Source organism: Choloepus didactylus, chromosome X (assembly GCF_015220235.1).
Source record: "Choloepus didactylus isolate mChoDid1 chromosome X, mChoDid1.pri, whole genome shotgun sequence".
NCBI lineage: Eukaryota > Metazoa > Chordata > Mammalia > Pilosa > Megalonychidae > Choloepus > Choloepus didactylus.
In genome coordinates this window covers 71,463,683-71,480,177 of record NC_051334.1, presented here as the reverse complement: position 1 = coordinate 71,480,177, position 16,495 = coordinate 71,463,683, and the positions used below count along the sequence as shown (strand labels likewise).

At 40.1% G+C, this 16,495-nt stretch overlaps 2 pseudogenes; one reads left to right on the top strand and one right to left on the bottom strand.

The window, feature by feature from the left end:
- Positions 1–609: 609 nt before the first annotated feature.
- On the bottom strand, positions 610–2,528 carry LOC119522991 (annotated as a pseudogene).
- A 7,563-nt stretch (positions 2,529–10,091) lies between these two features.
- LOC119522992 lies at positions 10,092–10,943 on the top strand (annotated as a pseudogene).
- The last annotated feature ends 5,552 nt before the right edge of the window (positions 10,944–16,495 follow it).

Sequence of the window (16,495 nt, the reverse complement as noted above, 5' to 3'; positions counted from 1 at the left end):
CTTTGATTATTTCCATGGAGATGTGACTCAATCAAGAGTGAAACATTTGATTGGATAATTTCTATGGAAATTTCACCCCACCCATTCAGGGTGGGTGTTAATTGGATCACTGGAGTCATATAAAGGAATTCACAGACAGAAGGACCTCAGAGCAACTGAGAGTGACGTTTTGAAGATAGCCATTGAAAGCAGACTTTTGCTCTGGAGAAGCTAAGAGAGAACAAAACATCCTAAGAGCAACATTTTGGAGAATGCCACTTTGAAATGTAACATGAAAGTAAGCAGACACCAGCCACATGCCTTCTGAGCTAACAGAGGTTTTCTGGATGTCACTGGCCATCCTTCAGCGAAGGTACTCTATTGTTGGTGACTTAGCTTGGACACTATCATGGCCTTAAGACTGTGACTTTGTAACCAAATAAACCCCCTTTATAAAAGCTGATCCATTTCAGGTGTTTTGCAAAACAGCAGCATTAGCAAACTGGAACAGTGATAAAGGTGCATTTTAAAAACACATTAATTCCATCATAACCTATAGAAAATGAACACGTTATTTCCATAGTCCATAGTTAAATTTTCTTTTATTACAACAATAAAATTTAAGAGTCAACATGCATTACTGTAGAAAAGTCTGTACTGTAAGGACTTGCCAATTGCTTCCACTGGAATGGAACTTAGAATTAGATATCCACATCAAAAATATTCTGTGCTGATAAGCAAGGCTCAAACATGGGCTATCTGCAAGATAAGAACAATCAAGGAGAATGTAATTTAGGCATTAGTTGGATTAACAAACTTTGGCCCAAGGCTCATATCCATATTTCCATTTCAAACAATAGTTACAGAAACCATTTCACGTATTTCCTAAAACACACACACATAATCTTGCCTGCCTCTCCCCAGAAACGAATTCTTTATAAGAACAATCTTTTTCATTTATTTGCCATATGAATATCACATCTAGACCATCTTTTATAGCCAAATTTAATGTTACTAGAAAAGAAAGCAAATTGGACAATAGTCACATGTGTTAGCATCTATAAAGCTATGATGACATGAAAATATCTACATAAATCATGAGTTTAAAATTCTGTTCCTTAACAGTCTCAGGCTTCAACCAGATGAAATTGCCATTGACCCATTAACTGATGATTTTGTAGGTCTGTTGGCAAAGGGAGATTGATGGTTCCCACCAGGGCTGCTGCTGTTTCCATTCAAAATACTGGAAATGTGAGGAAACAGAGGGTGAGGAGACTGGACACAAGTTCTGGGGCTAGGCAAAGAAGAGGCAGTGGAGGAGAGGCCTTGTCACTCCCAGAGTCACTTTCCAGTTCTCCAGCAGTCATCAGTCCATCTCTCTGATGACTGACCAGACATTATGGAGAAGGCATATGACCACTGTTTATTACTGTTAAAGTAAGTCTTAAATAACTGCTATACCACATATTAAAATAATTTTAGGTAAAATTCCTTCCTCCAGCAAATTGCTGGAGTATTTAAAAATTTGTTTTAGAATTATAGTGATTGTACCAGTTTGAATGTATTATGTCCCCCAAAATGCTATTATCTTTGATGCAATCTTATGGGGACAGATGTATCAGTGTTGATTAGACTGGAATCCTTTGATTATTTCCATGGAGATGTGACTCAATCAACTGTGACTGAAACATTTGATTGGATAATTTTTCCATATGAATATCACATCTAGTCCATCTTTTATAGCCAAATTTAATGTCACTACAAGAGAAAGCAAATTGGACAAGTAGGTTGAATTTTTACAAGTAGGTTGAACTCTGTATTTCAAAGGAAGCAGCCCATTCCTTCTCCAGTTATAAATGTAGGCCATATCCATGAGTGTATAGTAATTCTTTAAAGGTTCCTCTTCATACATGACATCAATCTGGAAAGTATTACGTATGTCCATTTTACTTCAGAGAAACTTTCTTAGGTGCATCACAGTCATCGCTGCTGGGCATCCTAGGTATGTTTTATCATTCACCTCTTCCTTAGATTTCTCTTTGTCTTTGTTTACTTTCCAATCCAATCTGTTCTGGTCAAAGAATTCAACGGATAAACTTATTATCCCATAATCAGTAATAATTCTGTCTTCATCTGCAACTTTTCCTCTATCTTCATTAGAGCCACTGGCAGCATCAGCTGAAAGATGAGCTGCATAAAAATCCCTTCTTCATTTCATTTTTGAAAAGCCCTGGAACTAATTTGTATACAGTATCTTGAAGAGTTTTATCTGACATTATATTTAGGAGTGGTCTGGTTTTGTGAACTGGGACATAACAGATTGGATGTATCTGACTGGTCTCCAAGTAACACATGATACACATTTTACAGAAGGAATGTAGACATTTGATTATGGTGTTGGTGTCAATGAAGTACCCTCCACAAAGCACACACATCAGGTGGGGATTTAGCTCTGTGATTTTGATTCTGGTTTTTCGGTGCATGTCTGCTGTATAAAAAAACCCTGGAAAGCACCAGCAGCACAGGTGATCGTTGTGGCAGGAAGACAATGCAAGTTCACTGCTGTCCCTCAGAACACAGCTGTGAGACAAGTGGCCATCTTGGAGCTGCTGCTGCTGTCAATAGGCACCAGGTGCAGCAGGGAGCCTCCACATCATGCCCAAGCTGCAGCCTGAGCTGCCAACTGCCGCTAACTGCCACAGCCACCACCACCCCAGCCTACCCCACCCACTAGACCCCATGGGTAGCACACTAGGCTGTGCTGGAACTACTCCATGGGGGAAGGGAGGGGCCTTCCCTAGGCTGGGCCATGTCCCTAAGGTTAGCATTGATTTGTTTTGTTTTTTTTTAATTAGCTCCTGGAACTCAAGAAAGCCTTTTGTCATATCACTGGTTGATACAAACTTAAGGAACAGACAGCTCAGGGACTTAAATCCCAGAGTTAACATATTAAAATATTAAAATGTGCAGTATGCAACAAAAGATCACAAGGCAAACAAAGAAACAGGAAATGGTGGCCCATCCAAAGGAAGAGAATACGAATTCAGAAAACAACAATGAAGAAGACAATACTGGGTATATACTGAACAATGGCTTTTTAAAAAATAATCTTTAATTTACTCAAGAAGATGAAGGAACATACAGAGGAAGAACTAAAGGATACCAGGAAAACAGTGAATGAATAATGTAAGAATCTCAATAAAGAGATAGAAATTTTAAAAAGGAACCAAACGGGAGAACCTAAGATGGCAGCTAGGAGAGACAGGGCAAAAAAACACCTCCATGAAAAACACTAGATAAAAGCCAGAGAGTGACCCAGAACACCAGTTCCAGTGATGCACTATCTGAATGGAGTCTGCTGAATCCACAGGGACTGTGAACTTGGTGAAACTGGGAGTCTGCATTCTGAAATGAGTGAGTGAACCTGCTGAATGTCTGGCAGCCATGTTGCAGTGTGGGGAAACCATGGGTTGGCATTTGGAGGCAAACTAGTTCTTTTAAAAAAAACCCAAAGGCAGCTGTAGATACAGCAGCAAGAACCACACAGTGAAGCGTGGTGGGAACAGGCTGTGCAAACACCTCATTATCTGGTGTGGAAGATGGCCTTTCATGGACCCACTGCTGGATTGTCTCAGGGAGAGGGGGGTGGAGGTGTGGCAAAAGGAGAAAAAAACATGGCCCTTGCAGCCATCTTCCCAGTGGGCTGGGAATGCTCCTGCCCAGTGCCGGAGCCAAGTACCAGAGCTGCAACATGGGACCCAGTGTGATGGGAAGTGTTTCCCACAACACCACACACATGCCACAGTATCGGATGTGGACAGTGGCCTTTTGTGCACCCATGGCTAGTTGTCCTGGAGCTGGGAAGGTGGAGCTGTGTGAAAAGGGGGGGTTGGCATGCTCCATTCAGCCATCTTTACAGCAGGCTGAGAACACCACTGCATGACCTGCTGGTCCAGGGCTTCCCTTGAGGGACAGTGCGCACTTGTGAAGTTGCACAGCCTTCCTCCAGCAGAGGCCCTGGAAGGGCATGGCTGGGAAGAGGGACCCACTCAGAAATCCCAGGGACCCTATGCCAATACCAAGAACTTGTGGGTCAGTGGCAGAGACAATCTGTGGTGAGACTGAAATGAAGGTTTAGACTCTTGCAACAGCCTTAAATCTCCAGGAGTACCTGGGAGGTTTGATTATTAAAGCTGCCCTGCCTCCCTAACTGCTCAGACACATGACCCACATTCAGGGCAGACAGCACCAACAATCCACCCAAACTTGGTGCACAAATTGGACCCCACAAGAACCAGACCCCCACACACCACAAAGACAAAGTTGGGGAGAACTGACTTGAGGGGAATAGGTGACTCATGGATGCCATCTGCTGGTTATTTAGAGGAAGTGTACACCACCAAGCTATAGATATGACAAATTAGAAATTGGGGTGTGAATAATCCATCATATCCTAAAAGAACATTATCAAGTAAAGCAAATGCCAAGAGCCCAAAAACAACAGAAAATTTTAAAGCATATAATAAAACCAATTGATATGGATAACCCAAACCCAAACACCCAAATCATAAGATCAGAGGAGACATAGTACTTGGAGCAATTAATCCAAGAACTAAAGACAAACAACAAGAACATTGCACAGGATATAAAGGACATGAAGAAGACCCTAGAAGAGCATAAAGAAGAAATTGCAAGAGTAAATAAAAAATAGATGATCTTATGGAAATAAAAGAAACTGTTCACCAAATTAAAAAGATTCTGGATACTCATAGTACAAGACTAGAGGAAGCTGAACAATGACTCAGCAACCTTGAGAATAACAGAATGGAAAACAAAAGAACAAAAGAAAGAATGGAGAAAAAATTGAAATGGATCTCAGGGATATGATAGATAAAATAAAATGTCCAAATATAAGATTCATTGGTGTCCCAGAAGGTGAAGAGAAGGGTAAAGGTCTAGAAAGAGTGTTCAAAGAAATTCTTGGGGAAAACTTCCCAAACCTTCTACACAATATAAATACACAAAACATAAATGCCTAGCTAACTCCAAATGCCCAAATAAACCCACTCCAAGACATATTCTGATCAGACTCTCAAATACTGAAGAGAAGGAGCAAGTTCTGAAAGCAGCAAGAGAAAAGCAATTCACCACATACAAAGGAAACAACATAAGACTAAGTAGTGACTACTCAGCGGCCACCATGGAGGCGAGAAGACAGTGGCATGACGCATTTAAAATTCTGAGAGAGAAAAATTTCCAACCAAGAATACTTTATCCAAGTTAAAAAAAAAAAAAAGAAAAAAAGAAAAACAAGGAAAACAAGGAAAAAAAAAAAGATGTAGTGCCCCCTTGAGGAGCCTGTGGAGAATGCAGGGGTATTGGCCTACCCCACCTCCATGGTTGCTAACATGACCACAGACATAGGGGACTGGTGGTTTGATGGGTTGAGCCCTCTACCACAGGTTTTACCCTTGGGAAGACGGTTGCTGCAAAGGAGAGGCTAGGCCTCTCTATGGTTGTGCCTAAGAGCCTCCTCCTGAATGTCTCTTTGTTGCTCAGATGTGGCCCTGTCTCTCTAGCTAAGCCAACTTGAAAGGTGAAATCACTGCCCTCCCCCCTACGTGGGATCAGACACCCAGGGGAGTGAATCTCCCTGGCAACGTGGAATATGACTCCCGGGGAGGAATGTAGACCTGGCATCGTGGGACGGAGAACATCTTCTTGACCAAAAGGGGGATGTGAAAGGAAATGAAATAAGCTTCAGTGGCAGAGAGATTCCAAAAGGAGCCGAGAGGTCACTCTGGTGGGCACTCTTACGCACACTTTAGACAACCCTTTTTAGGTTCTAAAGAATTGGGGTAGCTGGTGGTGGATACCTGAAACTATCAAACTACAACCCAAAACCCATGAATCTCAAAGACAGTTGTATAAAAATGTAGCTTATGAGGGGTGACAATGGGATTGGGAAAGCCATAAGGACCACACTCCACTTTGTCTAGTTTATGGATGGATGAGTAGAAAAATAGGGGAAGGAAACAAACAGACAAAGGTACCCAGTGTTCTTTTTTACTTCAATTGCTCTTTTTCACTCTAATTATTATTCTTGTTATTTTTGTGTGTGTGCTAATGAAGGTGCCAGGGATTGATTTGGGTGATGAATGTACCACTATGTAATGGTACTGTAAACAATCGAAAGTACGATTTGTTTTGTATGACTGCGTGGTATGTGAATATATCTCAATAAAGTGAAGATTAAAAAAAAAAAATTATGGGGTGGGGCGGTTAGGGGTATGGGAGGATTTGGGTTTCCTTTTTTATTTTCATTTTTTTTATGGAGTAAAGAAAATGTTCTAAAATCTATCATGGGGTTGTATGCACAACTATGTGATGATATTGTGAGCCAATGATTGCACACTTCAGATGGTTTGTACAGTATGTGGCTACATCTCAATAAAACTGCATTAAAAAAAAAAAAGAATACTTTATCCAGGAAAACTCTCCTTCAAATTTGAGGGAGAGCTTAAATTTTTCACAGACAAACAAATGCTGAGAGATCTTGCTAATAAAAGACCTGCCCTACTTCACATACTAAAGGGAGCCCTGCAGACAGAAATACAAAGAAAGGAGAGAGAAAGATAGAGAAATTTAACAGACATATATAGAACATTACATCCCAAAGCATCAGGATACACATTCTTCCCTAGTGATTATGAAACTTTCTCCAGAATAGACCACAGGCCTCCATGGAGTTTGCTCATTCTCTGACCACAAATAGAAGTCAATAACCATCAGAGACTTAGAAAATTCACAAACAACTGGAGGTAAAAATGAGGGGGAGATGAAAACATTCCTGGATAATCAAAAGCTGAGAGACTTCATCACCAGTAGATCAGTCCTATAAGAAATGCTAAAGGGAATTGAGCAGGCTGAAAAGAAGGGACACTAAACAATTGACTGAAACCACATGAAGAAAGAAAGATTTCCAGTAAAGATCACATGGTAAATATAAATACCAATACTACTGTATTTTTGATTTGTGACTCCACTATTTACTTCCTACAGGATCTAAAATACATGAAGTGTAATGATAAATCAGTGGTTTTGGACTCAATGTAAAATATGTAATTTTTGACAAGAACTACATAAAGGTGGGGGAAGGGATGAGTATAGGGACATAGTTTATGTGTCCTATTGAAGTTAAGCTGATATTAAAGAAAACAAGATTGTTATAGACTTAAGAGGTTAAATTTAAGCCCCAAGGTAAACACAAAGAAAGTATCAGAGAATATGATCATAGAGATGAAAAGTAGAGTATGGGTTACGAGAAGTGGGGGTAGGGGCAATGGGGAGTTAATAAGAAATGAGTGTAGGGTTTCTGTTTGGGGTGAAGGGAAATTTCTAGTAATGGGTGGTGGGAGGGTGATGGCAATGCAACATTGTGAATGTGATTAACCCCACTAAATGGAATGCTTGGGAGGGGTTGGAATGGGAAGATTTATGCTGTAGATATGTTTCCACAATTGAATAAAAGACAGTCTAAATAGACAATGACAATTAAATGCCATAGATGATCCTAGATGAGATCTAAGGATAGAGGAGAAAAGGCTCAAAAGGACACAATTGAGACATTAGGAAAAAAATGAAATATAGAATGTAAGCTTTATATCAATGTTAAATTTCTTCAACTTCTTAACTACACTTAATGTGATTACATAAATGAATATTTTTGTTCATAGGAAATGTATATGTGAATTATATTATTTGTTCAAGGATGTGTGCAACTTTCTCTCGTATGTTCAGAAGACAGAGCAATAGATGATGGATGATAGATAGGGAGGGAAAGAAAGAAATGGTAAAGTGACAAAATATTAAAATTGGTAGATCAGGGTATAGGTGGAGGGGGTTTGGGTATGCTGGAGTTCTGTGTATGGGGTTTATATTATTTTTGCAACTGTTCCTGTAAGTTTGACTTTATTTCAAAATTTGAAAAAATGCATTATGCTATAATCCTTTGTTAAATGCACAACAGAATAAAGCAGCATAAAAAAAAGGAACCAAACAGAACTACTGGAGTTGACTGAAAAGAAATAACTGAGAAGAAAAATTCCAAGGGCTTCAGCAGCAGACTGGAGCTGGCAGAAGAATCAGAGAATTTGACGACAAAAATGATTGAAACGGGTCACAATGAGGAGCAGAAAGAAAAAAGTTAGAGAAAGTGAAAATAGCCTAATAGACCAGTGGGACTCCATCAAACATATCAATATATGAATTATGGGAGTCTCAAGGGAGAAGAAGGAGAGAAAGGAACAGAAGGAATGATCAAAGAAATAATGACAGAAAAGTTTCAAAACCTGGCAAAAGACATGAATATGCACATCCAACAAGCACAAAGCAGGATAAACTTGCAGGGAAATGTGCTCAGACACATGATGGTAGTCAATGGAATGCAAAGGACAAGGAGACAGTTCTGAAAGCTGCAAGAGAAAAGCAACATGTTATGTACAAAGAAATCAAAATTAGACTAAGTGCAGATTTCTCATAAAACACCATGGAGGCAAGAAGGCAATAGCTGAAATATTTGAAGTGCTGAAAGAAAACAATTGCCAACCAAGAATTGTATATCTAGCAAAGCTGTTTCATAAATGAGGGAGAGATTAAGACATTCCCAAATAAACAAAAGCTGAGGGAGTTCCTCACCACTACACCTGCCTTGCAAACAATGTTAAAGGGAGTTCTTCTTCAGACTGAAAAGAAAGGGCACTAGAGGGTGGATCAAAGTGGGATAAAGAAATAAAAACCTCTGGCAAAGGCAACTTTATAGACAATTTAATATGCCAATATTGTATTGCATTTTTGGTTTGTAACCCTACTTTTTACTTACTGCAGGTAATAAAATGCAAATGCAGAAAATGTAATGATAAATATATGGTTTTGGACATAGAAGGTATAAAGATTAATTAGTAACTGGTACAACAAGTGGGGGCATAGGGATATAGGAACAGTGTATGTGTATGTGTATGCTGTAGATATGCTATTGAAGCTAAGTTGGTATCAAATCAAGCATGATTGTTATAGATTTAGGATGTTAAATTTAAGCCCAGTGGTAACCATGAAGAAAATATGTGTAAATCATACATAGAAAAATAATGGGAAGAGACTAAAAAAAATGATACAGTACAAAAATGCAATGAATATGAAAGTAGGCATTATGGAAGAATTAAGGGACAAAAAGGTAAAAGAATTACGAAAACCAAACAGCAAAATGACAGAAGAAAGTAGTGCATTATCAGTAGTCATTTTAAATGTAAATGGATTAAACTCTCCAGTCAAAAGGCAGAAATTGGCAGTATGGGTAAAAAAGAATGACCCAACTGTTTACAGAGATGACATTAAATTCAAAGACACATGTAGACTGAAAGTGAAAGGATGGAAATAAATATACCATGCAAATAGTAAGCAAAAGAGAGCTGGGGAGGCTATACTAATATCAGATAAAACAGACTTTAAGTAAAAAAAAAAGTACAAGGGACAAAGAAAGTCCCTATATACTGACAAAGGGGTCAGTTCATCAAGAAGACATAACAATTATAAATATACAGGGACATAACAATTATAAATATACAGGCAGCTAACAGCAAAGCCCCGAAATACAGGAAACAAATATTGACAGATTTCAGGGGAGGAATAGAAGTATGAGACTTCAAAATACCAATTTCAATAATGGCTAGAACATCTAGACAGAAGATGAATAAAGAAATAGAAGACTTGAATGATGCTATACACAAACTAGACCCAATAGACATATACAGAACACTTCACAAAAAAGCGGCAGAGATAGGTTCTGGGAGCGCCGGCCGGCCTCCTCAAGGCCGCCAACTCAGTCTGTGGTAGTCCGCGAGCTCGAAGACGCGAGAACGTCGGCCGCCACAGCGGCGGCAGCCAATGGGGAACCTCGGCGGCAGCTGACTGGCGCGCTCTCGAGAGACGACGTTGGCAGCAACGGCTCGAGGTCTACCGTAGGTCTTGGCTGCGCGAAGAGGCAGCGGTGAGGTTTGGCGACGGCAACAGAGCGCGTTTGGGTTAGAGCCGGGGTCGAGGTGTGCTCTCTGCCCACAGAAATGAGCCATCAGACCACTACACCATTACCTACTGGTACCCCAAAGTGTACACCATCCCAGAGGATGCCTGCCCGGACTGGCTCAACCGCATCCAACAATGATTTGGCGAGACTTCTTGAGTGTCCGGTCTGCTTTGATTATGTGTTACCGCCCATTCTTCAGTGTCAGGGTGGCCATCTTGTTTGTAACAACTGTCGCCCAAAGCTCATATACTGTCCGACTTGCCGAGGCCCGTTGGGATCCATTCGCAACTTGGCTATGGAGAAAGTGGCCGACTCGTTACTTTTCCCTTGTAAATACGGCTCTTCTGGATGTGAAATAACTCTGCCACACACAGAAAAAGCAGGCCATGAAAAGTTCTGTGAGTTTAGGCCTTATTACTGTCCGTACCCTGGTGCTTGCTGTAAATGGCAAGGCTCTTTGGATGCTGTAATACCCCATCTGATGAATGAGCACAAGTCCATTACAAGCATAGAGGGAGAAGATATGGTTTTCCTGGCTACAGACGTTAATCTTCCTGGCACTGTAGACTGGGTGGTGATGCAGTCCTGTTTTGGCTTTCACTTCATGTTAGTCTTGGAGAAACAAGAAAAATTTGGTCACCAGAAGTACTTCGCAATTTTGCAGCTGATAGGAACACGCAAGCAAGCTGAAAATTTTGCTTATCGACTTGAGCTGAATGGTCATAGGCGGCGATTGGCTTGGGAAGCGACTCCTTGATCTATTCATGAGGGAATTGCAACAGCCATTATGAATAGTGACTGCCCAGTCTTTGACACCAACATTGTAAAGCTTTTTGCAGAAAATGGCAATTTAGGTATCATTGTATCTATTTATATGTGTTGAAATGGCAATCAAACATTTTCTGGCCAGTGTTCAAAACCACTGCATTAAATTTCACAGAAAATAAGGCATCCATCTGTCTGCCAACCTGAAAATATTTTGGTAGGCAAAAGAGAGACACATGAAGGTAAATAAAAGGAAAGGCTGTTAACTACAAGAAACAGTTGCATATATTACGCTAATATATTTAAAAATAAGTCAACAATAAACCACTGAAAAAAATACCAAAAATGAGCATCTTTTGTTTTAAAAAAGTTGATTCTACAGGAAGTGTTATAAAATAATTTTGAATTTGTTTTTGCGTAGATTGATTGTACTGTTAAGAAAATTGTTTGGATTTTTTTGTTTGTTTTGTTTGGTGCATGTGTGTGTGTATATTTGATCTTTCCCCCTTAAACTGATAAGCCATGTTGAGTGGTCTCTGACCACTGCTTTTCCCCTTTGTGAGTCACCACATAGTGCTGCTCTGTGGATACTTTTTGTGTATTTGATAATTTTTATTTTAATTTTTTCATTAATTTTCTTTTCTGTAATTCAGATTTTTCCTCACTTTTTTGGTACCTTTTAAAATTAGTGTCTTTTTGATATGCATAGTTGTTTGCAGTAAAGTTTATACATATGTATTTAATAAATATTTTATTTTCTCTCAATCAGTTCATTAGAAATATTTTAAATTCAACTATTTTTTGAAGATATGAATTCCAGAGTGGAAAGGTAACAACCAAAGAATTATGAAAATTATTTAAAGCAGCTATAAACTGGTCAGTCTCTTTTGCTTTTTTTTTTTTTTTTCATTTGAGTCATACCTTCAAAATTATTCTTTGAAAGGGTTAGATAGAGAATACAGTCTGATTTTTAATAATACTGAAAAAAATTCAGGCTTTTGGGTTTTTTTTTTCCTTTTTCAAATATTTTGGGCAGATCATATGTGTTTAAAATTTGTTCTTATATTTACTGGTTTTGCAAAAGAAGGCATCTCTTACACAGTATTTGTAATTAAAAGCAAATCATTTGTTTTAAAAAAAGGTAGCCTGCAGAAAAAAAGATGTTTTTGGTCTTATAATTTTCATCAAAAGGATATCTGGCAAAAAAAAGAGTATCTGGCAAATTTTTTAAAAGAGCATCAGAATACACATACTTCACTAGTATACATGGATCATTCCCCATGATAGTCCATATATTAGGTCACAAAGCAAGTCTCAATAAATTCAAAAATTTTGAAATCATACAATGTATCTTCTTTGAACACAGTGGAATGAAGCTATAAAGCAATAACAGAGGGAGTACTGGAAAAATTCACAAATGTGTGGAAATTAACACACTCAAAAAACCAATGAGTCCATGAAGAAATCACAGGGAGAATTAGGAAATATTTTGAGGCAAGAGAAAATGAAAACACAACATATCAAAACTTATGGGATGAGCAGAGGCAGTGCTCAGAGGGAATTTATAGCTCTAAATGCTTGCATTAAAAAAAAGTAAGATCTTAAAACAGGGACCTAGCTTCACAAATGGTGGATCTAGAAAAAGAAGATCAAACTAAATCCAAGGTGAGCAGAAGGAAGGAAATAACTAATTTTGGAGAGGGGGTAAATGAAATAGGGAATTAAAAAAAGAATAAAGAGACTTAATGAAACCAAATATTGGGTCTTTGAAAAGATCCATAAAATCAACAAACCTTCAGCTAAACTGACAAAAAGACAGGGATAAGACACAAATAACTGAAATCAGAAATGAAAGGGGGAAGATTAACACTGGACCCACAGAAATAAAAAGCATAGGGGGTGTTTTTCAGTTTCCTGAAGTTGCCAAAATGCAATATATCAGAAATGGGTTGGTTTTTACAAAGGGGGCTTAATAGCTAACAATTTTACAGTTCTACAGCCATTAAAATGTCCCAGTTAAGGCATCAAGAGGAAGATACCTTCTCTGAAGAAAGGCTGCTGGCATCTGGGACACCTCTGTCACATGGGAAGGCACATGGCTGGCATCTGCTGGCCATTCTCTCCATGTTCCAGTGCTTCCAGCTTCTAGCTTCAATGGCTCTTTCAGCTCCTCCAGTTTCTGTGGCTCCTTCCTTGTTTCTCCAGGGCTTTTTTCATTTTAAGCTCTCTTGGATTTTCTGTCTTTTATCCTCTTAAAGGATTCTAATAAAGGATTAAGACCCACCTTGAACGGGCTGGGTCACATCTCAATTGAAATAACCTAACCAAAAGGTCCCACCCACAATAGGTCTGTCTCCACAGGGATAGATTACAAGAGCATGGCCTTTTCTGGGGTACACAGTTTCAAATAAGCACACTCCATCCTCTGGACCCCCAAAAGACATGTCCTTTCCATATACAAAATGCAGTCATTCTATCACAATATCACAATAGCTTTAAATCATTTCAGTAACAATATTAAGTACCAAGTCTCATCAAAATCAGTTACAGGCATGGTCTGTCCTAAGGCAAAATTCTCCTCTGGCTGTGGACCTGTGAAACTTAGGACAAGTTATCTGCTTCCAATATACAAAGGAGGGCCAGTCATAAGATAAACGTACCCATTTCCACAGGGAGAAATTGGGAGGAAAACAAGGGTCATGGATCTCAAACAGTTCTGAAAACTTGCAGGGCATACTTCATTAGATTTCAAGGTCTGAGAGACATCTATAGAATGATGTATTATCCTTGGGGCTTGAGAGAGTGGCAGTCCCACCCTTTCCCAGGGCTTACACAGCAGCCCTGCTCTCTCCAAACACTGGGATGAGGGCATTTCCAAACATTGGGGAGATGGTTATGTTCTCCATTCCACACTCTTCCAGCACCAGGGTGGCACCTGTACTCTCTGCCATCCCCAGGGCACAGGCTCACCCCTCTCCAAACAGTGGGGTCATGGACAAGCTCTCCTCAATGCCAGGGGAATGTTCTCCACCTTCTCTGAGGCCTGGGGCGGCAACATTCTTCCTGAACAAAGGGTGGCCAAGCTCCCCTAAATTCCCCAGGCATCTGTAAGCCAACACTCTTCCAGAACAAAGGGGTGGAAGGCCCACTGTCTGCAAACTCTGGGGCAAACTCATGCTTTCTATGTGCATGGATGGGTCCACTCTCCTGGTCCGAGGTTTCCTGACTCCAGACCTCAGCTTCTATAGTTTTGCCTTTGAAGTTAATTTTCCTTCAATCTGTCCCTTTTCTGTCCCTTTTAGTCTAGAATGGCAGTGGTTCCATTTATACAGATCCCTCAACAAACTGGTCAGTTTTGCATGCAGCACACAGGGTTCCCAACTGTCAGGCAATAGGACTTTCCACAAATCCTTTCTGGATAGCTCCATTTCCAATCCTGACTTGTACTGAAATGACAGACTAGTTAAATCCTCACATAAGGCTCTAGTCTCTGGGACTCACTTTCTAGAAACTCAGAATTTTCCAAACCATCAGTTTCTGGTTTCTTTGTACCCAAGAGTTCAGTCCTCAGTTTATCCCTTTCCTCTCACATTTTACTATAAGCTGCAAGGAGGAGCCAACCTGCACTTTCCACATTTAATTTGGAATATATCCTCAGCTAAATTTCCAAGGTCATCACTTCCAAATTCTGCCTTTCATCTGACCAGAATTCAATTTTACCAAATTCTCTGCCACTTTAAAGCAAGGATCACCTTTCCTCAAGTCAATGACACGTAGCATTTCTGTCTAAAGCCCCATTTGAAGTAACTTTAGCATCCATATTTCTACTGTGCCAGTTTGAATGTATTATGTCCCCCAAATGCCATTATCTTTGATGCAATCTTGTGGGGCAGGCATTTTAGTGCTGATTAGATTGGAATTCTTTGAGTGTTTCCATGGAGATGTGCCCCACCCAACTGTAGGTGATAACTCTGATTAGATATTTCCATGGAGTCATGGCCCCACCCATTCAGGGTGGGCCTTTATCAGTGGAACTATATAAATGGGCTGACAGACATAAGAAACTCAGTGAAGCCGTGAGTGACATTTTGAAGAGAAGCTACAGCCAAGAGGGACACTTTGAGGAAAGCACAGGAGCTGCAGATGAGAGACATTTTGAAGACGGCCGTTGAAAGCAGACTCTTGCTCCGGAGAAGCTGAGAGAGGACAAATAACCCCCAAGTGCAACCAAGAGTGACATTTTTGAGGAACTGCAGCCTAGAGAGGAAAGTCCTGGGAGAAAGTCATTTTGAAACCAGAACTTTGGAGTAGACGCCAGCCCCATGCCTTCCCAGCTAACAGAGGTTTTCTGGACACCATTGGCCATCCTCCAGTGAAGGTACCTGACTGCTGACACTTTATGGCCTTAAGACTGTAACTGTGTAGCCAGATACACCCCTTTTATAAAAGCCAATCCATTTCTGGTGTTGCATTCTGGGAGCATTAGCAAACTAGAACATCTACCAACAGTCTTTTCAAAGCAATCTAGGCCCTTCCTATCAAGATCCTCAATTATCCCAGAATCTTCCCCTTATCCATTTATAAAGCTGTTCCAGCATTTTTGGTATTTGCAAATAACAGAAACCCAAAATCTGTTTTGGTTTGTTAAAGCTGACAAAATGTAGTATACCAGAAATGGGTTGGTTTTTACAAAGGGGGGTTATTTGTAATTTTACAGTTTACAGCCATAAAAATGTCCCAATTAAGGCATCAAGAGGAATATGCCCTCTCTGAAGAAAGGCTGCCAGCATATGGGACACCTCTGTCACATGGGAAGGCACATGGCTGGTGTCTGCTGGTCTCCCTTTCAGGGTTCCATTGCTTTCAGCTTCTGCCTTCAGTGGCTCTCTTAGGTCCTCCTGTTTCTGTGGATACTTCCTTGTTTCTCTGGGGCTTTTCTCTCTCTAAACTCCCTTTGCTTTTTTGTCTTTCATCCTCTCATTAAGGACTCCAGTAAAAAGATTTAAGACCCACTTTGAATGGGCTAGGTCACATCTCAATTGAAACAACATAATCAAAATGTCCCACCCACAATAGGTCTGCCCCACAGGGATGGATTAAAATAGCATGGCCTTTTCTGAGTTACATTATCACCCCAAACTGCCACAGGGGATACTATAAACAACTGTGTGCCAAGGAATTAGATACCCTAAATGAAAGGACAAATTCCTGGAAACATACATACCACTTATACTGAGTGAAGAAGAAATAGATCACAAAGGACCAATAATCAGCAAAGAAATAGAATCTGTAATCACAGCTTCCCAGCAAAGGGAAGCCTAGGACCAGATAGTTCCAGAGAGAAATTGCTTTGGTTTGCTAAAGCTGTGGAAATGCAATATAGATGACATGGACTAGCTTTTAACAATGGGGATTTATTAGCTTACAAGTTACAATTCTAAGGCCATGAAAATGTCCAAATTAAAGCATCAACAGGAGGATACCTTCTCTGAAGAAAGGCTGCTTGCCTCTGGGACACCTCTGTCACCTGGGAAGGAACATGGCCAGTGTCTGCTGGTCTGTCTTTCCCAGGTTTCATTGCTTTCAACTTCTAGCTTCAGTGGTTCTTGCAGCTTCTATGGGTCCTTGCTTGCTTCTCTTGGGATTTATTCTCTCTCAACTCTCTCTCTC